The sequence below is a fragment of the Zonotrichia albicollis genome, chromosome 5 (assembly GCF_047830755.1).
Source record: "Zonotrichia albicollis isolate bZonAlb1 chromosome 5, bZonAlb1.hap1, whole genome shotgun sequence".
Taxonomy (NCBI): Eukaryota; Metazoa; Chordata; class Aves; order Passeriformes; family Passerellidae; genus Zonotrichia; species Zonotrichia albicollis.
In genome coordinates, this window is record NC_133823.1 from 49981543 (window position 1) to 50008318 (window position 26776).

Consider the following 26776-nt stretch of genomic DNA (forward strand, 5'->3'; position numbering starts at 1 on the left):
GGTTCCCTTAATACCTGAAAAGACAAAAAAATAAAAAAAAAGAGTTAATCTCTACCTCCACGTGCTGTGTATCAAGCACTCAACATTTATAACCCTGCAGCTGATTGCTTAGCAACTGTCTTTGGGAGGAACGACTCACCTGATGTGCCATTGGGAGCTCTTATGTTGCAGGGAAGAGGCCGGATGAAATGAGGTCAGGCAGTGTAAGCTTACCCTTGCTGAGTGGTGCTCACTCCACTCTGTAATGAAATTAATCAAGGTCATTAATTTGATCCTTTTTTATTGTTATAATTTGAAACTGTAATTTGAGGTGGCTCAAAGAGGCGCAAGCATATCTGTAATTATACCTTTATAATTAAATTCATATTTTAAGGTAAACATTTTCATGTATTGCTGTAAATAGACTGTGTATGCTAGAGAATATCGTCACAACAGCAAATGTGGCCTGTAAATGGGATGAGGGGGGATACTGAAACCCACCAGTTGTGTGCTGTTTAATTTGGGTTTAGGTGTTTCACGTATCTTAACATCTTAAGGTTAAACCCCTATACAGGGGTTTAACCTTAACTGAGCTTAAACCCCTATACAGGCCCAAAACCAAAGGCTAATTAAAAGAGATACAGAAGAATTGCTGTTTAGTCACACTGACCTTTAAAAATTGCAGAGCTGAGGCAGGAAGATCATCCTCATCTGACAAAGCTCAAGGAGTTCATGGTGGCTGAGGAAGCACATGCCAGAGTCACCTCCAGACTGATGGCTGTGACAGTGACCAGCGAGGGACTCACTGCCAGTCCTGCAGGTGATGGTCAGGAAAAACTGCAATGCTTGTTCTGTGTTTAACATCTCACTGGGTGAGACCATGGTGGGGGTATGGGAGCACCTTTTGTCTGCACAGCCAATTTGGCTGCCTCTGTTCCCCCCGGGCTCTGCTCACCGGCTGTCTCCGTGGCATGCATATGAGCTCCCTCCTGTCTCTGCTCCAGAGCAAACCAACTGGTTTCTCCCAAGGAGAAACCTCCACACGACTGACAGAGCTTTTTTCCAGGGTTGCACAAAGAAGCCTGGCATGAGCTGGACCAGATTCTACCCTGGAGGTCCTCCAGCCATCCCAGGATACCTCATGCCCACTGTCCTCCATGCTGTAAAACCCAAAATGCCTTCAGATCCTGCTGAAAACCATCATGCTGGCAGGCCGCCACCCAGTCCTTCACCACTTGGAGAATTTCAAATGTAAAAAAAGTGTCCAATGCAATAGTTATTGACCTGGGGTCTGTGGGGCTCTGCAGGCAGCTCAGAGGGGACCCAGGCCAAGTGCTGCCCAGCATGAAGGCAACCACTGCCCTTCAGAGAGGCTGGTCCTTGGTGGTGTGGACACGAGCCAGCCTGTAGCAAAGAGCAATGGTTAATGGTGCCTCCCAGGCATTTTCCACAACAGCAGCAGACACGCAGCCTTTGCCAAGTAGCCAACACTCAGCATTTCCTTTCTTTTCCCTAAGACTATTTCTGGGCCTTACAAATCTCTTCTTCCCCATGGCTCAGTGCTCTGTCAGCAAAGCAGTGAGGACTCCCTGGGGTGGCAGAAGTGGATGACACACAAATGTGTGATGTACCAGGTCTGTGAGATCTCCAGATGAGGACACCAAGCGTGGGGAGCCCAGAATGAGGGAATCACTGAGCCTGTGAAGGAACAAGAAAAATAGAGATATTTCTGAGAGAAAGCCCAGAAATTAATACCAACCCTACTCCACTTTGGAAGGAATCTCCTGAAGCATACAAGAAATCTGGCAATTTACATTAAATAGTTGAAAAGAAAAAGTTGAGACTTTTTTAGTGTAGTAAAAACTGAAATCACAGATTTGGTGAGAAAGGGGGAGTGAAAAGGTCCTATTACTCAATAATAACCTTGGTGCAGCTACCACCAATACCTTGTATGTCTGTCCTCCTCAGCAAACCGGTGGCAAAACTGGGAGCTTAACTCTTAAGGGCATTGCCGCTGGTTGTCTGGCTCATCTCTCAGCAAATAAACATTTTCCATTTCTCATGTATATTTACCTCATAGTACATATGTAATGTTTGTAACCAGACATCTGCGTATGCTTGGCTTGTTCCCTTCTCTGTTTAAACATACACCTGAGAAGAATCATGAAGCCAATCGCCCATCTCCAGCAGGAAAAGTATTTATAGAAAAACATTCCAGTACACCTCTGCAGAGTGAACATAGATTTATAAAATATGAGTGACAGAGGACCTGGCAGGCACTGCATGAATAAGCCATACAGAACCTCAAGACCCAGCTGTCAGGTCAGTCTGCTTTATTTTAGCTTGCCACAATTTTTAGAAATGATGTGGTATTTTTGCAACCTTCATTTCCCAGTTTTTCTGGAATTTTTGAGATGGTTTTATACTAGACCACTGCTGTGACAATGGTTGCTCACCTCCGGATAAAAAACCTCCACACATTATCTTCATAAGGTTTTTCAATTTCAATAACCCAAATGGTCCTTCCTGAAAATTTTGGCTGTGGAAGCTGTATCAGGGCTGGGAGATAAAACAGATAAAGCATAAAACACTGTGCTCTTCATGCAAGTACTTATTCCAGTAGGAGACCAATAAGGGGCTGGTTTCTCAAGCAGGGCAGCAGATTATTTTAAGCAATCCAGGAATACTCTGTTAAATTCAGCAAGTGTGATTAAGATGGGTGCAAGTTCACTTTGACCACTTTGGTCTCTTTCACTTACTGTGTTGTCTTGGGATCCTTTGGAGAAGGCAGTCCCCCTCCAAAGAATTTCATAAATTTATAGATCCATGTGATGGGGAGCTGGACTCGATCAGGTGAAGCTGGAAAGGCTGGACAAGCTTTTTATGTCTTGTTTCATACAAATTTTGGGTTTACTGGGGTGATGTCAGTGGCTTTGCTGGCATGATCTCCAAAATGAAACCCTGCAGTTTCCTGGTCACTCTTCTACTTCTTCAGCATCTGTAGCAGGAACTCATCAGCTGCTACCTCGGCTATTTGAACAGAAGTCTCCCCTGTGCAGTCTGTTATTAAATTCTCTTATGTCTTTATTAGATATTAGATGTGATGAAAGAAGGTGACATCTCCAAGGAAATCTTGCTTGAGGTGTGGGGATGGGATTTTAATGGACTGGGGAAGACAGAAAGTCTACAAGTGTAATGATCCTGTAATGTGCCCATGTGAGTATGAACATCCAGATATCTTTTTTTCTTTTTTATTCTACAAACAAAAAGCACTTGAGATGTATATAAACAAGGTACTTAGCTCTTCCCTACTCAATATGTCTTGCTTCTGTTTTAAAGATGGCCTTGATGTCTTTTTGTTTTTCTTATTATTTTTTTCGTTCTGCAATCTGCATCCTTTCTATCTCACACATTGGTACAACAGATGAGTTCTCCTTTCCATGTGACAGTTTCATTTCAGAGAAAAATGGAAAAATCCCTGCAGAATCAGCATTTCACAAACTTGTTGATCAAATAAGGGAGGGAAGGATGGATGCAGATTGCAGGACTAAACCCTGAGAAGCCAGTGTGTGGGTGCCAGGAGTACATTGGAGGCCTGCCCGAGGTAGGATTAAAAAGAACATGGTTTGAGTTATTTAAAAACAGGTGCTTGAAAGTCCCCACACCTCCTGGTGTGCCCTGCATGTGTGCACATGCTCCTTCCTCCTTACCAACAGGCATCTTGTGAGGGTCTGCAAACATATTTATGATACCAGCAGTATTCATAAAGGTCAGTTTTGGTTCCAAAACCCTTCCTTTGTTTCTCTGTGGTTGCAAGCTCCCCCCATGCCGATGGAGATCCTGTGAAGCTCTCCCCAGGTAGCTCCTGCCCTCCCACCCCTCTGCTCTGGCTCCCAGGAACACTTTGTCCACACTGCTTGGGCAACAGAAGGGCTGTTGATGCAGCCTTCTCCTAATGGATCCTCGCAGTTTGCAGTATGGCCTGGAAGGTGCCATTGGGATGAACATTAGGCAACAACCCTTATTCTTAAAAGTCTGGGACGTATTTGAGAATTAAAGTGAACTAAAACACCCTAGAAGTTTAACATGGGTTTTTCTTTTATTAAATTTCAAGGGGACCAGAGGAATTTAAAAAAATAAATATTAAAGACCTCTTTAAAATAATTTTTAGCTGTTAGTTAATTGGAAGTTTGTGGCTTTTTCTAATCAGGAATGCATTCTGCCATGCAAATTGCAGCCTGATGAAGGACATGCTCTGTCTTCTGACAGGAAAAAGGATCTTCCCTGCCAGTGGGACCCAAAGTTGCATGGGATGAAGGCAACTGGTTCTGCAAGAGAAGCTCATGTGCTCCTGGATCCCAGCTTGCACCATCTTGTCACAGTTTCAGGTCTGGCTCAGTTTGCTCTTTGTAGCAGGCTTCTCTTGTCTCTCTCTGTCCGGGTGGACACAGTTGGACACCACACACCTCCCCCTTTTTCAGGAAAGCAAACTGAAGGGCAGTGTGCTCCCAGGATGTATCTGCATTGCAGCTGCATTATTAGCTGGCACTCGGGCTCCTCTGAGCTCAGGGGTCAGATGCAGCTGCACAAAAACCTGCGTCTTTACGAGGAAGGTGTGTTGTTGTTGGCCAGCTGGGCTGTGTTTCTTGGATTGCCTCAAAAATAGTTTTCTGCTTTAACAGACCTGAGTGGCTGATGATCTTAACATTTGCTCTAATTGCTGTCTAACCTCAGAGCTGGTTTAATGCATGTAGCCATAGGAGTCACAAAGAAAATACCAGAATCTAAATAAATTTTTTTAAATCCAAAGCCTTTATATGTGCAAGGAGAGATTTCAGTACATGCAGAGATTTTTAGGCTCTGACTTTAAAACAGTGTAATCATAGAAAAAACAAAACTGGAAACTGACCGTCAGAGTAAGAGAGGTAGTCTCCTGCAAACCAGAATCACAGAGTGGTTTGGGTTGGAAGGGACCTTAAAGATCCTCATGGGAAGGGATGCCACCTGCTAGCCTGGGCTGATCAAAGCCCCATCCAACCTGGCCTTGAACAGTTCCAGGCATGGGGCATCCAGAGCTTTTCTAGGCTAGAAAGCAAGCAGACTTCAAATTACTTCTTAATGTCTTGGAGACCTGTTTGTTAATCTCAGATAAATCTTAGTTCAGATTTTTGTGTTGTTATGGTTTATTATGATGATAAGGAGCTGATGTAGGACTTCTGCAGATACTACTAGACCCTAAAATATTTTATCTGTATTGTCCCAAAAAGACAAGTGAGCAGCTCTGATGAGGTGGCCACTGTTATAACCCAGCAAAGAACCATATGAAGACAAGTTTTCATGGGCTGTCCAGGTTGCAGGTAAGATGATGACCAAAATCTAGATAATATATAACTGGAAATTTAAGATTTTGCTTTAAGGAAATCTGTATGGCCAGAAGGTTTTCTGGGGAACCAAAGAAACCCAACTACAAAAAAAATTATAGATGCTCCACGGTGACATAATTGTGTGACTTAGCAACAGGGTTCCCACAGGCAATAAGGAATGCATCCAAGTGAACCCATTATTTATTGCTGCAAACCCTGGCATGGACAGAGAGAGACTTGTGCTTCTGCAAACAACACTTTAGCACAGGCAGCTCAGCAAATCTTCTTGTCTTCTAGGAAATCACTCTTGTGTTACATCAAACCCCCTTCCTTATTCCCCACACACAAGTCAGGGAGATCAAGGAGGATGAACAGGGCATTGCTATCCATCAGAGCGGAGTCTGTGCCTGCTGGGGCTGAGCTGATCCTGCCCTTTGGGGAAGCAGAGGAGTTCAGGTGGATCTCAGCCTGGCTTACATGCTTATGCAATACAACATATGTGTATTGCAAATCCCTTGCCCTCACCCTCGCAGTAAAGAATTTCTTCCTGACACCTAATCTAAACCTGCCCTGTGTCATTCTGAAGCTATACCCCTTGTCTTGTCACTACATGCTCTAGTCAAAAGTCCCTTTCCAGCATTCCTGTAGGACCCCTTTGACAGACTTTTTAATATCTTGGGATATGTATCATTATTTGCAAATTGTTTTCACTGAGAAATGACTGAGAACCTCTGGATACAGTCACTCTAAAATCAATGATACTTTTGAGCCATCACCACCTCTATCCCAATTGTAACTCAGCTGTCCTGCAGTGGCTAAATACAGACAGGAATTAAAATACTGGGATTGGGGGCTTCTTTTGTGTATTTTGGCTTATTTTTAGTTGTTTGAGCTTTTTTTAAAATTTCCACTGTGAAGCTTTATGACTTTCTGTCTTAGAGTTTAAACTAATGCTAAGGGATTCATTTGGTGGATGGTGCTAAATATTTGTTCAGGATGGGAACCTCTGGCCTTACTTCAGCTGAAAGATTTTCTTCTGTGCACTCCTGACTGGCAGAGTTTTTCTCTCCCTTTGTAAAAAGCAGATTTTCATGCTGTTGTTTCAATGAGGCTTGAAGATTTTACACCCCTGGGGCCATTGTGTAGCTGCTGGAGCTTTGCTCCTCTGACCAACTTTCTTTGCTTAGAGGTTATTAATACTTTCTTCATTAGTAATTTAACATTGCAAAGTGAAAACTGCTTGTATCAGCCACAGACTAACTGGAGATAAGTTAGTGAATGTAAAACACAATCATGTCATGATGATGAGCAGGTAGCAAGTGCCTGCTCTCTGCTCTCCCACGAGAAGTTGCAGGCTGTCCAGCTTTTTATCAGCCTGATTTATAAAATGTAAGCCCCAACAGTCCTTCATCATTGCATTTAAAATCCTTTTTCAGGTGTTTCTTCCCTTTTTCTTTGTCATCCAACAGCTTCCCCCTGATCTGAGTCTGTGAAAGTGTTAATAAGGTGGCATGTATAAAGGTGCGCAAGACTTAAGAGAGAACTATTTTCCTACCCTTAAGATGCCAGCCTCATCCTGGGGGAAAACGCTTTTTTTCTTCTTCCCCTGGTCTTTGTTTACCCTTCATGGGCTCACCAAAACCCATTAGCTGGAACCAGTGAGGATGGGCTCCTACCCACAGCCCATCATCTGGCAGAGCCTCTGCCAAATCTTGGGGTACAACAGGCCAGGGTGAACAAGGGTTTGCAGTCCACCCCTCGTGCATCTGCTCTTCTGGTAGATCTCAATGTCTGCAACACCAGAGCAAGCACCCACACCTTTCAGCAGAGCTGCCTCATTAAGCCTAAGAACACTAATTGCTCAGGCTGAGGATAAAGCACCCTTTTGCTTGGGAATCATAGAAATGTTGCGCTCTAGGGCTGTGCAAGCTGAGAACTGTGTAAACAGAACAGATAAATTATCCCCCAAGTTACAAACGGGCTCAGAAGTAAAGTTACAGCCAACCTTTGCATTAGTTGGGAACAGCTGCATACAGCAGAGCCTCCAAATTTCCATAGAAACTTGGATAAGCCATAGATTATCTTAATTTTGTAAATGTTTTAATTATTATACTGTAACACTGTTGGGTGGGGGTTGCAATACTAGGGAAGCCACATTTTAAAAGCAGTTTCCCTAGACCATATTTTAAGAAAAGCAAAGCTAGGTTAGGATTAAGATTTATGGTTTCTGATAGATTTGATTTTTTTTTCAATGCTACTGCATGCACTCTTTTAAATAAGTAAACTCCCACCAAGCTTGCTACTCCAGTGGGACTGGATTGAACTTCCCAGGCATGCATGAATTATAAAGTCAGCTATATGTTCCTGTGGAGAAGAATTACTAGCAGGAACCATCTCCCGATGCACGTAGGCTGCACTGGTCACTTGAAAAGTAAACCCCGGCTGCGTGCGGCTGTTTGGAGCCGGGGCCGCGCCCCGACGGGCCCGGCCCGCATTGCCATTGCCCCACACGGACGTGTCGCTCCCCGCGTGTCGCAACCTCCGCGCCGTGGCCAGGGAGGAGCCGGCCCAGCGGATTGCACAAGGGGGTGACAGGATGTGGCTTCTGCGTGCGCCGGCGCCGCTGTTTACAAGGGCAGGTACCCGAGTGGAAGCGGAGTCCGGCTGGCGGCCCCGGGAGCTGTGGTCACATCAAAGGCTTTCCCACGGCCATGGTCCCGGGGCGGCGGCAGCGGGCCTCGCATGGCAGCGCTGAGCTTGTCACCGTGTCTGTGCCATCCCCCCGTCCGTGCAGAGCTTGGCTCAGCACTGGGAATGCAGCCTGAGGATCCGTGCTGCGGGAGCGGTTGGTGCTGGATGCCACAGGTGTATATAGGTTGTCCCAGTGTGTGGGCAAGGATGTGAAGCTGCCCTTATCTCAGAGCCTGCCTACAGCCTGAAGAGATGGGTCCAACACCGTGGGTCCAGCAGTGTCACCAGCACTGCCCTGCCAACGCTCAGCCCCTGCCAGGCTCCTCTCCCTGTCCTCTCCCTGCCTGTCTCCCTGAGATGCAAGGCCTTAAGAGCCAAACCTACCCGTGTGCTCAGTGAAATTGTCCCTTAAATAACAGATCTCCAAGGACAGAGTTTGTCAAGTCACTCAGATGGGGTGAAGCTTTTTTTCCTATAGCAGGGAAAGGTTTGCTTGCCTTTCCATGTGGGGCAAGTGGGCACAGGAGGAGCTGAGCACCAAACCTGTTGCTTCTTACAAGTTTTGGGCCAGCCATGTGTTTCATGTATTTTTTCTGTAAAAATGCTGTGTTTTGCTCTCCTGCACCAAAGGAACAGACATGCCAGCGGGTGAGGGATGGTGCAGCCCAGTGCTCACATAACATTCTCGCAAAGTTTAAGTCAACGGAAGGTATTTGCCCAAGCCCAGCAAACTGTGAATCAGAAAACAGCTCCTAACAAAACAGAAATCCTCCTTGCTCATGCTTTGCTAGTCATCGATCGAGGCAGAGTGATGAAATACTCAGCCCTTCTCACCCTGATAAGTGCTTTATTTTTAGACTACCTTTAGCATTGCTTCAGCAGCTGGTCCTGCAGGCTGGGCTGTCGCCTCTGGCTCCTGATGCAGACCCTGCTGTTGGTGTGTGCTGGACTGTCACCAAGCCCTTCCAGCTCTTAATTTACCCTCCAGGACAAATGTCATTGCAAAACATTTGCTTTGTTGTGCCTTCATCTCCTTTTCACCTTCTGCTGCTGTGCTACATCGTGCCCTGACTGTTTGCTGGAAGAGTTTTCTGGTCAGCTCAGCAAAACACATCCTACATCTTCACGTTTCTCCAATTCCTTCCAGCAAGCTGAATATTTTAGGGCACTTCAGGGTAATTTGTTGAGACAAGAAAATGCCTGTCAGGGTGCTGTTGTGTGCAGAGGCAGCCGCGTGTGCGGTGCCCTCCGGCCCTGCCTGTGGTGACAGAAACCAGCTGGCCACGTGTGCCTGGCTGACAAGGCTCTGGGGGAATGCCTGGGTGTCTGCTCTGGGTATCCCAGGAGATCCCAGCATGTCCAGGGCTCTCATCAGCACATGTTGACTGTTCCCCAAAGCTGCTGCCAGCACGAGCCGCCTTCTCCAGCTTCAACATTTTAGAGGTTTCTGAGCAGAGGTGCAAGAACAACACCAGGGATGGGAAACAGGACCAGTGTTTTTTTCTGCTTGGAAATGCTGATGTGTCAGGAAAAGAATTCTCTTGAAGAAATGCTTTGAATTGGACAAAATTTAAATAAACTCAAATTGCTCCAGATTTTTCTATATTTTGGAATGTTTTGGTTCAATGTCTTTCAGTTTTATAGAAAAAGATAATTTATGATTTTTAAAGACCTACATCAGATTTCATAGACGCCAAACGCTTTGATCTACCTCATGTGAGGCAATTTTGGAATTGCAGTCCACGACAAATTTATTACCTGCTTCGAAGTAGAACACAAATTCCAAAATTGCAGATTTTTTCCCATAAAACAAAAACCCTCACCCGTATTCCTCACCAGCTCACTCACTCACTCATTTTGAGTGAAATATGTAGCTCAGTTCCCTGCAGAAACACAGAGCAGTATTTATGACCCAAGTGGTCCCTTTTGCCCTGTCTCAGCCTGCTGGGTTCTCAGGTGGGATTTCTTAGAGGCGTCAGGCTGACTGACCATGTGCTGGGCAGATGGTTTGCACCAGGGCAATAAATCACAGGGCTTTGGGATTCAGCAGATTTCCTGTGCCTGCTCTTGGTGCAGCCTGTGTCCACCTCCTGGCATTCCCTGATGGCAAGGCAATCCCTGTTCATTTGCTGCTTCTTGATTTCTGCTGATGTTTAAGGGTGTTTTGTGGTCTGTGCCAGCCTGTGGAATTCCCTAAGCAGCAGAAAACAACCTCAAATCCACCCAGACAAACTTTCCCAATAGAAACAAAGGGATTTCTCTGGAGTGATACCTTAAAAGTGTTTAGTCACAGCATCTACATTAAACACAGGTGAGCAGAGCAACTCCACCTTTTAAAGCACTCTGGTTTTCTCCCAGGAGCTTTTCCCTCTTCCTCTGCTATAGCTGGCCTTCCTCCACCCTCTTCTTTGCTGGTAATTAGATGTCAGACTACAAAGCTGCTGGCAGTCAAGCTCTCAGCTGCCTCGCTGCACACAGTGCACACTGGGAATTGTTGTTGTTGTTGTTTGTTGTTATTATTATTATTATTATTATTATTATTATTATTATTATTATTATTGCAGCTTGAGGCTCAGACATTGTGTCAGGCATTTTGCAGACGTGTCAGAAAATGTAAATCTTTCCCCTATGGATATGCAATCAAAACCAAGTTCCAACAAGCACAAGGCAAAATTAGAAGGAAGGGACCCAGCTGACCACCACTGGTTACCCTTTGAAGTGTTGGATAAGGCTGATATGTGCAAACATCTTCATAAAAAAGTAGTTAAGTATTTGAAAATCCTAGGCCAGTTACAACCTTTATTTCTGTTTTTCAGCTGTACTGTTTTGAAAGGCTTTGAAGTCCTTGTTTGCTGAAGTCACTTGGGCAACCGAAGTCCCAGTGACATTCATGGAGATGGGAACTCCTGGATTCCTCTTCATCTAAGATTCCTGATACAGCATCTTAAGTCATCAATACAGCATCTGGAGTCAAATGTTTTTGAGGTAAGATATTCAAGGGAGAAAGAGAGTGAGTGTGATGCATCTAAAAACACCCACAAAACTTCATCTCAAATGTCCATTTATATGGCATTGTGACTTTTTTTCAAAGATGATTCTGCTAAGTACTTTTTACCAGTAAAATGTGAGTTTATGTGACTCATTTAATGATTTTGGTGATTCAGATGGGTTAACATTTCAGCCTGGACAGGTGTGTTCTCAGTTTATGTCTTTAAAGATACTCGGGGGAAAGATAGCCAGGTTTGTGAATGTCTAAGGACAATATTCATTAACACAGGTCCCTGTGATTCTGCAGTGCTGGTGTGCCAGAAATACGTGTCAGTGTCCTAGAAGGATGACCAGGAAGGGGAAGCCCACACAAGGTTGCAACTGAACAAGAACCAAGGTACTTCCTAAGCATGAGCTGTACTCTCTTACAGAGATCAAAGTTAATGTGTGGACAGGCAAAAAAAAAAAAAACCAAAAACCCCCAAAGAACAAAAAAACAAACAAGAACAAAAAAACAAACAAGAACAAAAATATCTTTAGAAAAATCACTATTCAGGGTCTGCTTTGGATTTTCATTGCCCTTTTTTGATGAGGGGAATTCTTCGTGCATGTCCTCTTCAAGCATTGGTGCCCGAGACCTGACAGTCAAAGATGCAAAGCTGTAAAACCACAGAAAATGGAAAGAAGTTCATCTCAGTAGCTGAATAAAAGTATGGCACGAGTGCTTTGTAGAACTGTAATTCTGAAAAAACTAAACAGCTTTCATTCAGAGTCAGTAAATAAGAATTTTTAAACTTTTATTCACCAATAAAGGGCTGGTGTGCCCCAAGGACACTGAGCCAAGGGACCAGGAGTAGAGGGAGGAGCGCTTGAAAATTTGGTTTCAGTAAACTGTTCCTTAAATTCAATGAGTCATGATTATTTTTTCGGTGCATGTGGCTCCCCGTGTATAAACTCCAGCCCAGCCAGAAAAATATCCCTTGGCCATTCGTGAGAGCTAGTAATGGTTTCCTCAGGATGAATTCCTCCTGAAAGATACTGTCTGCATTCCTCTGGAAGATGCCCTCCCACAGGCCCTCTTACAGCGCTGCACTAAAAATAGTGCTCAGAGCTTCGTTGCGACAGCTCCGTGTTGCAATTTTTATGGTTAGGTAGGTGAAGTCTCTTTAATTCAGCCAGCTCAATTCACTTAAATTTGCATGATAATGTGGTTAATTATCCATGTATTTCAAATGAATAATGATTTCACAAAAAGATAAGAACAGGGTCCTGTTTTTTCTTTCCCTATGTTTTAAAAATGCGCATAGAGTTTGCATAATTAAAATGTATTTTCTCTGGAGTAGAAATTCATATCTATTGTAGGTTGAAGTGCAAGCTGCCCTGCACGCTGGGATGGCATCCTCCAGTGGGATCCATGTGCAGGGATGGCACCTTCCAGCCAACCATGTGCTAGGATGGAGTCATTCAGGCACTCACTCAGCAGATCTGACTCACCGTGGCTTGCTGCTACGTCAGTGCTGACCAAAGGAAGCTGCTGCTGGGAATGTGACTCCAGCCTGGTTAATAATCACTGTAAAAGGCAGTGCAGAATGAGCTGCCACCCAGCTTCCCAGTGGCTTTGCTGGGGGGTGGCAGCAGGGCTTGGGAAGGGTAGCAGTCTGCCCAGAGAGCAGCCCCTTCCTCTTTATCTCTTAGATAAAGTGACTGGTGGCAAAGGGCACTTCCTCATGGGCTGCTTCTGTCAGGAAACTTGGTTAGTCTTGCTGGCACTTTTAGTCCCTGACCTTTCCCTGTGATTTGTGGAGCTGCACATGTCAGGGAAGGCTGGAGTTCCTGGATGGAAGGGAATGCCCATGATGGGGATGGGGTGGGCAGCACCAGGTCACTGTAGGTGTTCAGCTCTTGCATAACCACACATGCCTGGAGCAGGGCAATGCTCTGGAGAGCCTCAAAATCCTTCCTGGCCCAAGGAACAATAAGCACTGGGGATATTTTTCCACCTGCTTTACCCTACATCTCTTTTTTCATTAATTAACTCAGTTTTTCAGAAAGTGTAAGGCACTCTGTCTCTTCTGGGGAACAAAAAAAGGATCTTTGTTCCATTTCAAAAAAGACCTCCTATAAATGGGGTTCTGCCCCTGCTCTTCTGTTGTGTGTCTTGGTCTGAAGCCCTCTCCTTGTCCTTTCTCCAAAATACAGACAAGGTTGCCAAGGGCTGGGAAGCGCTCCCTGTGCCTGTGTGGGAGGAGGGGGGTGCTTAGTTCAGATTCCAGGTAGTTGGTTAATTAAATGATTGACACTGGGGAACTGAAACTATGGCCTTTGAAAGTGAAAGGATCATCTCTGCTGCTCCCTTTACACTGTTGATTTCACTTGCTCTTGCATGAATGGTTACGTGGCTGGAATGTGGTCAGGGAAAAAATATTTACTGTCCCTTTGAGAGGAAGAATCTCAACACGGTGATAGAAGGCGATTGTGAGGGGGGTCAAGATGCATCCCTTCCCCTGGCAGAGGGAAAGGATGCTCCCACTGGGACCTGAGCAGTGCACAGCACCCCCAATGTATCTGAGACATGTGAATCTCCAAGTCTGCTAGTGTTTGAACCAATGTTAATTAAAGCATTTTAATGAGGATGTTTTGAGAAATGTGCGTTAGTCTGTGCATGCCCTTCGTGAAATATTAAACATATCTGCCCTTTCAGCAGCGTCCTCCTCCCCAGAAGGTCTTCCTGCAAATGGATTTTGACACTCCTGATGATTTTGGAGCTAAGACACTCAGAGAAGTAACCTTCTACAAAAATCTTAATATGATCTTTGATGTTGCAGTCAAAGGAGCATATGCCAGAAAAATGTTTTGCTCGTTTCAGTTCATCCCCTGGTTGTTTGTTGTTATTTTACCAGTTCATCCTCTGCTTGTTTGTTATTTATATTTCAGGCGCGACAACAAGCAGCTGATTAACTCATTAGGCACGAGCATCAAAGCACAGGGTGAGAGCACAAAATCTGCTCCTGTATCCTCCAGCCACTCCGCACAGCTTGGAGGGTTCTCAGGGCCCGACTGAGGTACAAAAGCCATCTCAGTTACTCATGGTCAGCAGTGTGCCCTGTCTTTCTCAAGCCCTGTGTTTCTCATGCTGTCCCCACACTGAGGGACTGTGGCTGTGCCAGAGCATTTCAGGCTCTGTCCAAGGGGACAGCCCAAGCTCCAGATTATGTGTTCATCATCCAGCAGGTAGAGGTAGCCCCACAGTGGGGAAAGTCCCCTGTGAACCACAGTCATGGGACAGTGAGGGAAAATGATGCATGGTGCTGCTCCAGGCTGAAAGGCCACTTGGTGAACAGGTGATACAGGCAGCACACATACAGATTTTGAAGGTTGCTCCTAACTATCAAACTCACCAGAGTTGCAGGAGCAACTGAAACTAATAATGCTGACTTTCTATTGCAGGCTCAGCCCGGGGCAATTATGCTGAAGGCAGTAGTTTGCACCTGGGTGCTGCTGCCTTGGGTTGAAGGCTTACCAAGGTGTTTTCATCCCTAAGTGATGCCCTCTGCAGCAGTGTGGCTGTCACCCAGCCTTGAAAAGACCAGCAGTGCCCCAGATCTCACTGGTGGAGGGTAAGATGGTCTTAGATAGATGTGTCTATTATCTGTGTATACCTGCAGCCCATCAGAAGCAGAGGACCGCTTAGGTTGTTGCAGTTACACTTAAATCTTGCAGACCCAACTACCTGTGTATGTAAGCCCTACAGACATGGCACAGGAGCACAGCAAGGCTATGGCCTCCCAGGAGCCTCCCAGGAACATTCCTATGCAGGAAACATCCAAGAGATCATCAGTAGCTCCCTATCAGGTACCCAGTGTGTCTTTTTTTTTTCCCTCTTTTCACTCCTACCCTGAGATCATGGCCTCCTGCCCACCCTCCACCTCCAACACACATCTCTGTTTTCACCCCACCAGTTTCTGCCTCCTCCTTGTTTGTACCCCTTGACCAAGTGCCTTGACCCCACGTGTGTGAAGTAAATGGACCAAGCTGGCTCTGCCCAGAATTCACCAATTCTTATTCTGGGTTTAAAGCCTCTTAAAACTTCTATCACCCTTTAGGTGTTCAGTACCCCACCCACAACAACTGTGGTTCACCTGACCACCTTGACCTCGTCCTCTAAGGGAATCATCACAGCCCCATGAAGCTTGAATGCAGTCCAATGCCATCTTGCAGCTCCACACACAGGAGAACAGTCAGTATTTACTGGCAATTCTGAGTTCAGGTCTGTTATGCCTGGCACTGCCCCAAAGGGAAAAAATCAGATTTTGCACCTGCAGAATTAAGAAAAGGGCTCATAGATTAGGTCCTTATTCTCCTAGAGCACAATCTGTGCAAGGAGGCTGCCCACACTGGCAGCACTGTAGGATCAAAGCTGATCCTGGAAAACTATTCAGAAAGTTGATGGGTCTGTAACATAACCAATGGCAAAATGAAGGAGAGGAGCCTGGCAGGATTAAAATATTTTTACATGGCTCAGTCTCCAGAATCCCAGCCCTGGCAGTGGTGCCACTGCTGTTCTCCAGTGATCCCCTCTCTCCTGCAGCCCAACCAGACTGATTCATTTTGCACTGAGCAAAAAAATCAAAAGCTGAGGCCCTTTGTTTTGCACATTTGCCACACAAACAGTTTGCAAAGACCAGTGTGCACTGGCACACCCACCATGGGCTCTGTTAGCACCTGAGACCATCTCCTGACAGGATGCTCCAGGGAAGGAGGAGTAAGGAGGCATAATCCCAAAATGAAGTCATGCAAGGAAATGGTTATGTTTTTTTCCTTTTACATAAGGAGCTGCCAGAGTGCTGCTGAGAAATAGATATCCAACAGCCAGCCGCAGGCAGTGTGAGATGACAGATACATGTTTAAATAATGTCTTTATTCTAGTTCAGCTGAAAAAATAATTATTGAATTTGGGTCTTAAGCCAAGAAGTACCTTTGTATCTGAGGGCTCATTGATTAAAACAACTTGTGCTTTCAGCTGGGTTCTAAGAGAGACACTACATTTCTCCTCACACAGAGTATTAAAATAATATCTGTATTTCGGAGGACAGAGGAATTTAGAGAGTGACCTCAGTGTTTCTTTAGATTTGAAGAATTTCACCCAGCCTAGAGAAGCTTCTACTTTTAAACTCAGGGATTTCTGCTAGAACAGGAAGTCTCTCTTGCATTGTTACCCAGTAAAACGAGCTCTGGATTATATTTAGCTCCATTCATTCAGCACAATGAAAAGTAAGACTCCAGCCAATTTCCTTAAGCAAGTTTATTAATAAGCACTAGTTGTTTGGTGGCTGGTCATTTCTAGGTGGCTGGGGGACATGACATGCAGCAAAACCTCCCTCCCTCCCTCCTCTGAACAAGGTTCCTAGTGGAGTAGACAACTTGAAGCGCTTTATAACCTGTGCCGGGTACCTGTGCAAGCCTGGCAGCCTGAACTTTGTCCTAGGTACGCCTTCCAGGCCTGCCCTGGTCACTCTTGCTTGGCTCATGCTTCTCTGGAGCTTCATCAAGAGCAGCTGAGCAGCTTTGAAGCTTGAGCTAAATAACCTCTGAGGGGCTCCTGACTACAGGCTTGCGGCAGCTGTGTGTGAGAGCACCAACCACCATGGCTGCAGCTGCTGAGCTGGGGGAAGCCATGCTCACTGCAGGTACAGCAGTCACAGCAAAGACTCCCAGCACAGGGGAGCACGTGCTGCAGCCCCACACAGGTCAGGAGCTTGGGTCAGCCCATAAATCCGGGCTTCATCCATTGCTTTCTGTGTATCTAAACACATATTGCTAGGGGTGTGTCCCTGCTGAGGGCTAGGAAACAACTTGAGGTGTTTTTAAACTTGACAAACTTCGTGACCTTAAACTTTTCATCTGTATTATTTGCTCTCACTTGGTCTCAAAGTATTTGTCGTGTGTTTAGGGTGAGCTGAGCTCAAATTATCTCCTGCCTGTGCTCAATTTAGCTGATGTGACTTGAAGTTCAGGCTTGCCCTAAAGGAGTGAGGTCCTTACCACCCACTTCCATTTGCAGTCATCAAGGGAGAGGTTTGGAGCTGAGTGTCCCTGTAACACTTCCAGTTGTGGGATACACTTCCCTTGAGGTTTGAGTGAAATTCAGGCTGTATGGTGCCTTGGCTTTGCTTGGTCAGGAAAAACTGCTTTCCCCCTGCTGTGGGTGCTGGCGGAGGAATGGGTGGAGGTGATTTCTGCAAAAGCAAAATACAACAATCTGTGGCCATCTTCTCTCAGTCTAGAGCCATGGTAGGATGCCTTCCCAGGCCATGGGTGCAAGGGACGAGAAGACCCAGGAAGCAGCATGTGTTAACCACAAACCATCACTGTTGGGGGCCAAATATAGAGGAAGGAGCATTGCTGGTCTAACTTTTCCCTACAGACTGCAGATATCCATGTGCAAGAAAACAATTTTTTGCTACTCTGGAACTCAAATACCAGTCCTGGGAGTGTGGTGGTCAGCATGGTCATGGGTCCTTTACTGGAACAGCTGAGCCAGTTGTTCCCCCCGTGCTCACCTTGCCTCTCTCAGTGCCCATCATGTCAGCAGTCATGGCACTGAGAATTCCCAAAGCTCAGCAGTTTGCACCTTTCTGCCTGCAAACTCTGGCATCACTGCAAAGCACATCTAGCCCAATCTGGAAGATTTCAGCCAAAAGGACTTAATTTTTCCTAAAGAGAGTCGAGACTTTGTGCCATCAGAGCATGACATCTTCAAAACAGATACAAAGGAGGTAGGTAAGGCCACCTGAGCCAGCTAAACCTATATTAGCAAGTTATAAAAGTAATAAATGTTAAACCACACAATTTCCTCAAATTCTAGCCATTTTTATGTGTATGGTTGGCAGTGCTCTGTTATTCCTGCCAAGCACTCAATTAGCACTTGAGTTAATAAGATGTTTTAATGGCTGTTAAATTAATCTCTGACATTAAACAGAAATCTCTGAAATTAAACTCTGACACTGCTTTCCAGTGTTTTCCAAAGGAAATATATTCTTTCAAACCAGTTCCTATGTTATCATTGCCACTAATTATTTGTGTTTATTCTCTTTACTATGCTTATTTGATTTCATTTGAAATTAGATGCAGTGATAGGGGATGTGATTTGGTATTTTTCTCCAATGGGCTGAATAGATGAGGATTAGAGCTCCAGAGCTCTGAGAAAATGAGTCTTCATAAGCATTTGTTCAAATAGAAATCACAGAGCCTTTTTTAGGACCATCACAGCCCCTTTGATTTGCTCTTCATCAGAGCTCTTGCGAGTTTGTTCACAGAAAGCTTTGCCAAAAAATTCAATTATTGCTAAGAGAGATGAAACTTGTACTAGCCCAGGAATACCTATAAAAATGTTTGGGCTGACCTGTGCCATGACTGGTTTTGTTTTTTTTTTTTGGTGGTCTGACAGTCATTCAGGCACGAAAACACCCAATATTTTGGGGGTTAGTTTATCTGCCACTTAAAACTAATGTACTATAAATAGGAGGACAACATCAAGTAAAAGCAATAGGCACTATATCCCAAAAACCCAGAGGCTTAAAATTGTTTCATCCTGAAAAATTAAAAGAACAAAAGAAAACACAATCTGTAGGCAGCTGACAGCTCTGCCCTGGCTGGAGCACTGAGAATGATGTTCTTCCAACCCAGTTGGGAGTGGGATTGGTGCATGGTTGGGTTTTGTGGGTCTCAGTTTGTGATATCTCCCTGGCTTCATTCAAACTGATGCTTCTGCTGTGAGTGGAATAGCCTAGGGCTGGAGCTGTGCTGAGAGAAATGAAAAGCTTTCATAAAATTATGTCATGTGCTGAATGTGCCAGCCTGTCGTGTAATAATAGCTAAAACTTTCTGTAATTAAAACAAGTAGCTAGTTATGGTGTCTGACTATGATCAAAGCTCTTTTGTCTGCTTTGGCACTTGGCACATGTGAAAGATTTTGGCTTACATGGAAAATACTGTTGTGGTTTTTCTCTTAGTTTTAAATGGCAAGATGCAAACATCTTGGATTATCCCTAAACTGAAAGAAAACAGTAACGGGAAACACCAGAATGTGCATGACGTAAAATGTCTACAATTTCTGGCAGAAGCAGCTCCTGCACCCAGCCATGGTGACTTCAGAATGCTTGACCTTGCTGTGATGCAAAGGGTCAAAAAATGTAATTTTATGTTTCTGCAGAGATGGGAACAGAGCTCTTGAGAATATTCCCAAATATCCTGCACCACCTTTTAAAATAGGAGTTGCTTTTGCATAAAAAATGTTTGTCTGAATTGTGACAAGCCAGTTGTGTCCCATTCAAGGATATTTTTTTTTCATTACTTGGTTGTAGTTGTTTTGAGACATTTTATGGATAAAAGGTATCCTTCGGTTCATGAGAGAATCTATGATTATTTTTCCATATTCATGTCTGCCAACTGTATTATAAAAAATTACCTTGATGAGTAAATCAAGTAAACTGGTTTTGCTCTCAAATTCCTCTTCATCTTGAAAAACAAAAAACAAAAACCAACCAAACTAATCCAGAATTCCTTTTGCATCTCTGAAAAATGTCTACTACTGCTTACAAAGTCTCTGGGAGGATAAATATGAAATAGTTTTACAAAAAAAACAGATGTGAACTGATTGGTTGAAGAACGTCAGCCAATAATAGACTGTTTTAAACATTATATTAAGCAACAAAAAAATCATCTGAGGGATGTGTCCAGCAGAGTATTTCTGAGCATCTGGATTTTTTCATCTCTTCTCCTGAAGTGCTGAGGTAGGTTTTGAAGATTTGCTTCTCCCACATCATGTGTGTGATAGTGTCTTTTTTGTGTTTCCTGTAGTTTCAAATTATGTCCTGTGAACGCAGTGGGCCAAAGATGAATATTTCCCTAAATTCATATGAGTTTGATGTGGATTGTCTTCTTATCTTGGTCATGGCTGAAAGAATTTGTTCTACCTTCAAGTGTCACTCTGCAAGCAAGTGTGCCTATACCCTGCTGCTTCTGACCTGAGACTTTTTCACCTTTGGAGAAATTAATGCTTTTCAGAGGTGACAGGAAATCTTCATTACTTCTTATTTGGGTATTTGGCCAATAAACTGATTTTCAGTCATCTTGTGCCACCTCTGCTTCAGAGGGCAGGACTTACTGTGAAGGCTCAGAGTCCACCTCTTCGGGCTGTGTGGTCCTTGGAGCAGCTCACACTCCATGGCTGGTGCTTTTGGACCAGACCGCAGAGCATGCAGGGCCCACTAGTCCCTACTGCCAAATCCTGCTGGCCCCTGTGAGGATCTCCAGCAGTTTGTATTTGGTGATGTCCCACGTCAGACTGCACCTCCTCTGCTTGTACTCTTGGTTCCGTTTAGTACTGTCTACAGAGTGACCCATTTGCATCTCGAGTGTGTGACAATTGCTCTTCTGGTATATGAGGAGGAGATGATTCACAAGCACAGAGAGCCACCCAGGATGCTCATGTGGGCAATTCAGCAGCACAAGAGCTGTGGTCAGCACAGAAACAAACCTTCAGCTCAAACATGCTGAACCACAGCACCATGCAGGCTGCAGGCAAAGGTGTCATTAGCATATCCAGGGATGTTGCCTCCAGGTGACTGCAGACAGTATTACCATCATGTGCAATCACAGGCAATGTGCTGTGACATTCCCTCATCCCTGACTGGAAGCTGTTGACCTATGGAGCTTTCCTATTAGATTAATTTATCCACAGCTCACCTTCAGTGAATGCTTTTAATTGACAACCTGACTGATATACCTCTCACAGAAGATGAACACTGACATCTTGTAGACTGGTTTTGTTTTTCAACTGCAGACATTTAGGATGAAACAATTTACTGCAGATCTCAATGCAGGAGATTGGAGCCTGCTGTCCTCAAAAAGGACATGTCAAAGGCCATGGCCAGACCTGGTTTTGCTCCTGTGTTTGGTCTGATTGCCTGAATGTGGCCACCTTGGTCCTATTACCAGGATTTCTGTGCCTGTTTCTAAGAGCCCTGTGCAATGCCACCTCCCTTTGCTGCTTTTCCTGAGCAGAGCTCTGGATCCAGGCTTGTCCTCAGCTCTCATGCCAGCCAGCTCTCACTGTTAGGACATGCTTATTCCTTTCTGCAAAGGAACTTTTCACCAGGAGCAGGGACCAGCAAGAAACATCTACCTGGCCCTGTGCACTTGACTTCCAGTTGGTGATCTCACATTCTAAGGATGAAAGACTTTGGTCTCTGCTGTAGCTCAGTCAGGGTCCATGTGCAGCCTCAAATAGATGGAGCATTGGTAGTTTTACATTCCTCCACCTGAGATCTCATGAAGGAGGATGGATATTGTCCCTTTGTCTCTATTACAGGCAAGAAGGAAGGCTCTCTCACAAAAATTCCCATCATACTGGGCGTTTGTCTACTCATTGTCTGAATGTGCATGTTGAATATTCACATATCTCTAACCTTGTTTACCATAACCAGCCTCTTTTTGCATACATCAGGCTTCTGTGGAGTTTTCTTGAGTCCTCAGGGATTCATTCCACTTAATGATAAAACAAAAGATCTGCATTGCTGCTATTGTAGCTTCAAGTATTTCTCAATACTGTATTGTCTCACACCAGGACATGGTTAAGTAGGATGGGAACTGTATTTCAAAATGCATGAGAAAACTAGATGTAATTTGCATGGCTGCACAAGGTACATGAATCCACTGTGTAGTCTGTCACTTTCTCAAGCTGAGAAACTCTAGAAGAGAAAAGTTCCCAGAAAACCAAAAGCTAAAACAATGTTGCTATTTCATACAATTTAAATTCTTATATAGAGTTGGAGTTATTCAGTTCTAGAGGGCAGGACTAGGGAGATGGTCTCCTTTGTGATGGTAACTGGATTTTTTCAGATACTACTTTCTATATTGATTCTTACTTTTCTTGTATAAATGTAGACATATGTGAGTACATACATATGTGTTTGTAAGTACACACACACACAAGGCCTGGGGGACCTGCCTATATCTGTACAAATTCTATTTGAATTCTAAAGACTTCTTCTATTAACTTTAACTTTCAGAGCTGATTAATGACTGTTTCAAAGCAGAGGAATTTTCTCAGTTTTAACTCAAGGCATCAAGGACCATCAACACTGTCCTTAGAGCTCTTGGGGTTTCGTACAATATTCCTACTTCAAAAGAAAAGAACAGAAAACTCCAAAACTGAAAGACATAAAGAGACAAGATCCTACTGCAAGAAGGCACAGACAGTACTCCAAAACTGGAAAAAAACTCTTTCCAGAACCAGAAGATTGTCTGGAGGTGGGTGGGCCAGAGATTTGTGCTGTTTCTTGAAGGATACTGACCCAAACATCAAAGGACTCAAGAAGCACCAAGGGCTCCCAGAAAGGGTAACACATTCAGATATTTATTGTCTTTCAGAGGTGTTTTTAATATTTTCTGGACTTTCAGAGTACAAAACAAAGGTGGCTTTAGGACATTGCTCTGCAAAACCTTTGTGTATATTGATCCACCCCATGAGTTCCCAGGAGGGTGAAACTGGAGGAATCCTGATCTTGGAAAGGACATTGGCTCAGTTAGAGCTGCTGGTAACATCCACAGCCTTAGTTTAGATGGACCAGCAGTAAAGGTCCCAGAAAACAAAGGATTTCTGAAATGAGTTTAAACAAAACCAGATGTACAACATTAGTGGAATATATATTTAAATAAAAACTTAATCTTTAAACCTCGAGAGCATACTCCTCTGGCAGTCAGTGAATGGAATGCAATATAAAACCCCCAGGTAATACAAGAAACATGAACAATTCCTGCAGGGAGGGATCCTGAGGTGTTTTGCAAGTAAATGGGTACAGAGAAGACTAATAATTATCAGTTTGCTGTGAACTGGGGTCTCATCCTCTGGAAATCCCTGCAGAGAAAAATGGAGTAGGTTTCCCAGATGAACATGAAGTACTGCTGGTTTGATATTCCCTTCCTCTTGGGCATTAATAGTTTGGGAACCTTCTACCAGCTTTTTCAGTAAATCCTTCCTCTACTCCTCATGCAATTCAATCTCTTCTGCTCCTTAGCTGAGCTTGGTCTTACTTGCCTGCAAAATCACGGAGTCCTCAGGATGGCTCAGCAGGCATTAGTTATACTTCAGGGATTTTAAAATTTTTTATCAAAATACACATTCTTTGCCCAGAGAATGGACAATTGATGGGTCAGTGGCACAAGTGCCTGTAATGAACACGGTAGCAGATGCTAAGCAGGTGCTGTGGCCTGTGTCAGCTCCTTGCAGAAAAAGCAGAGCAAGGAGGACTGGCTGGGTCCTTCCACCTCTGCCTTGCACAGCAGCTGCACTGTGGCATCTCTCCAGCTTCTGGCAAAACAACTCCCACCCGGACCATTGGGAATGTTTCATGTGGTTGGAGAGCACTGGAGAGACAGGCCAGAAATTCAGCCTGTTAAGCTAAACCCAACAAATAGGAAATTATCTGAATATAAATATAGTTTATGCTTTTCCACTTGAAAGGAAATCCCCTTATCAGCTCAGTCTCAGTTGAAAACAACTATGGATAGTGTGGGCTGAGCCAAGAGCCCTTGCTGAGAGGAATGGGTGGCCTGCTCTGGCAACTGAATCCATGGCTTTACAGCCCTTTGGGGAAGGAGTTTTCCTGTATTTTTTAAAATAAGTTGCCAAAGAGAGCTGTTGAAGGGCAAAGTGGAGCATGGAAATAGCACATGGCTGTTCTGCTCAGCCTGATACTGGGAACTGATGCAAAAGCAGGGAAGGAGATGTGGAGTTGGAACAGAGTTTTTGGTTAAATTCCATTTTTTTCCCTTTTAAGTAGACTGCCATCCTGCTGCCACTGAAATCAAGGAAAATGTTGCTATTAAATTTCAAGAAAGTAAGAATCATTACAAACTTCCTTGTTGTCTGAATCTTCAAATCTTAATCCTTCCTCTGTTCTTCCTTTCAATGTATTTTTGTCTTAAAATGCTCTTCAAACTTATGAAGTCCTATACATCTGAAAACTATGTAAGGTGGGATAAAGCATTTTATTTGTTTAAAAACTCAAACTGAACAAAACCAAACTGAAGTTTCCTGCTGCAATAGTACAAAACTATCTTAAAAATGAAAACAAACTAGAAACAAAACCTCTGAATACACTCCAAGGAGTAGAGGATGGCATGAATCAGAAATTCAGCACAGCCACATACAGAAGTACTTTTCCATGTACTCATCAGGAGCACAGCAACCCCTGAAAATTATCCTGTTACTGCCAGAGAATAAACATTTATCCAAGTTATCTAGTGGCCAGAAAAGTGGGGGTTTTAGCCCAGAAGTGCAAAGATGTAGCTGATAACAGATAATTTGGCAACACACACTAGTGGTCTCTATGTGTGTCTCATACATGGTGTGAAATGTAAATTTTCTCTGCAGCCAGGTGACCCAAGGCGTGGGAACAGCAAGTGGCACCTTTCACTCCTGGAACTGTTCTGCACTGCTGAGCCACCTCCTCCCCGCAGGCTGCCCAGGCAAAGGGCAGGACCTGTGCTCGCAGAGTGCCCAGCAGCCCTGTCAGGATGGTTTTCATGGGCAGCTGTGGTGAGTCCCTCTCTTTGTCTGGGATGACTCTTACTCTTCATAGTGATCCCAAAGACCCCACACTGGAGCTGTGCAGGAGGGAAGGAGCAGTGACCAAATGCGACCGGAAGGAAAAACGAGCTAACAGCACATTCAAAATTCCTTTCAGGAGATGGTGGAGTTATGAGCAGCACCAATGGAGCCTTTCTCAAGAACAGGAGCTGGTTCCCAGCTTCCCAGGGGACTCCTTTGGGAGCCACAGCCCAACAGCACCACCCACCTCAGGCAAGGATCTGCCTCCTGGTAAGAACAAGATTTGCATGGCATTCTCAGCATCCCTGGTCCCTTTCAAATCCTCTGGTCTGGGGAAAATGTTGCTCTCCCATCCCTATCCTGCCCCAACAACCAGAATTTGTTTTTCCCAGTTGAAGCGGGGAGCACCCCACCGCAGGAGCCCAAAGACACAATTTTTATGTATCTGTTTTCCACTGCAACAGCATCATCTTCCTGGTGGCGTGGGGTCAGTTAAAGTTCTCCAGCAGTGCTGCGGAGGTTTTCTCCACACAAGCGGGGGTGTTAACCATGGTGGCATGGCACGGCTCCAGCTCGGCTCTCCCGCTGCTCTGGCAGCCGGGGCAGCGCACCCCGCGCTGTTTAAACAGCTGCCTCGTTTCATCTGGGACGTGGCTGCCCTTCAGTCCTGGGAGAAGAGCTCATCTTCTGGAGAGTTTGCATAACAATTAACATTTGTCAGCTGAGATCTGCCTGGTGAAAGATCGCTATTTACAAGTAGGCGGTGAGTCTTTGGAGGCTGCAATACTTCTTGAACCACAAAAAACTAAGCTGAGAGTTGGGAGCCTGAAGGTGGGCTGATTTCACACGGCAGGTTTAAGGAAGAGTTCCTTTTGCATTCAGCTCAGAGGTAGAAAAGCAGAGCTGCCGTGAAAGGGGGGATTCTTTAGCTCTTACAGATTTCATTCAGTTGTTCCAATGAAATAAATACATCCGCCTTAAACAATTGAAAGAGGTATTTACTGCCTGTGGTTTAACAACTGTACTAAGTCAAAGGGACCAGTCAACTAGAGCCTTATAATTCTTTTCTAAAGAGAGGATGAGAGAAAAGAATGAGACGACAATGCAGTATTTATAATAAAGATGAAATGAGTGGAACTCAATGGCGCCAGCAACCCTGGAGCTCCTGCTGCTTGGGCTAATGCATTTTGCATTAGCACGTCTGGATATCTGGCACTGGAAGGTCCTGCACATGCTTTTACAAAATAGCAGCATTCTTCCAGCAGCAGCATTTCTTCCAAGCACCACCACTGACGGCTGCAGCTGGGATAGGAAGCCCCTGCAGCTGGCTGAATCAGCAGGAAGTTACCAGGTGACTGAGACCTGTTCTTCACTTGCCTTCCTGCAGCCAGGTTGATTTTTACCTGCTCACTTCTGCACGTTGCCAGGTGGTTGCACTGTGACTCCCTGATGGAGCACTCGCTTGAGCAGGAGTGGGTGTGAGGGCAGCTGTCCCTGCCTGGGAGCTGGGAGCTCACAAAGGCAGGATTTCTGACTTCTCAAGTTATACTGGGGGGCTACTGGGCACATAGACAGCGTGTTGAACATACAGAATTACATCTGTAAGTAGGTTTGCTCTGCATAGGCTAAATAAATAACATCTGTGTTACAAGAACCCCCATGTGATCTCTATCCCATACTACTCCATTACTCCATCAGCTAATCTTGTATTTGCCTTGGAAGCAATACAAAATCCTCAAAGGAATTAATAGCCAGCAACTGCAGATCACCAGAGCAATTTATTTTTCATTCTTTCCCCCAGCAGGCTGGAGTGATACGTGTCTCCCTTCTTCCTGAAACCTGGATTTGAAAAGCTCTGTGATGCCTCATCTTCTCATAACCTTGCAGAACAACAGCATTAGCAGTAATGAGCAAAGCACAGCAGCACCTCAGGACAAACTCTGGGACAAATGGAAAGACCACCTGGGTGTAATGTTGTAGGAAGCAGATAGCAAATGGTATCTTCTTTTTATAACTATTATGTTAGAAAGGATAAATTCAGCACTTCAGCGTTTTCTTTAGGTTTTTGACATATACAAATAATTTCTTGTTCTAAGAAATAAGTGATACCAGAATGTATTCAATAATAGTTAAAATATGG

The 26776-nt window shown here is 44.6% G+C and overlaps 1 long non-coding RNA gene across 1 annotated transcript; it reads left to right on the plus strand.

The window, feature by feature from the left end:
* LOC113459117 (uncharacterized) lies at positions 1-26776 on the plus strand. The gene is made up of 13 exons (XR_003380000.2): positions 1-193; positions 665-799; positions 3071-3195; positions 4249-4367; positions 5247-5336; positions 10850-11018; positions 11329-11418; positions 14469-14638; positions 14742-22423; positions 24460-24624; positions 24773-24906; positions 25101-25399; positions 26441-26776. It is a non-coding gene; the product is annotated as an uncharacterized LOC113459117 (long non-coding RNA).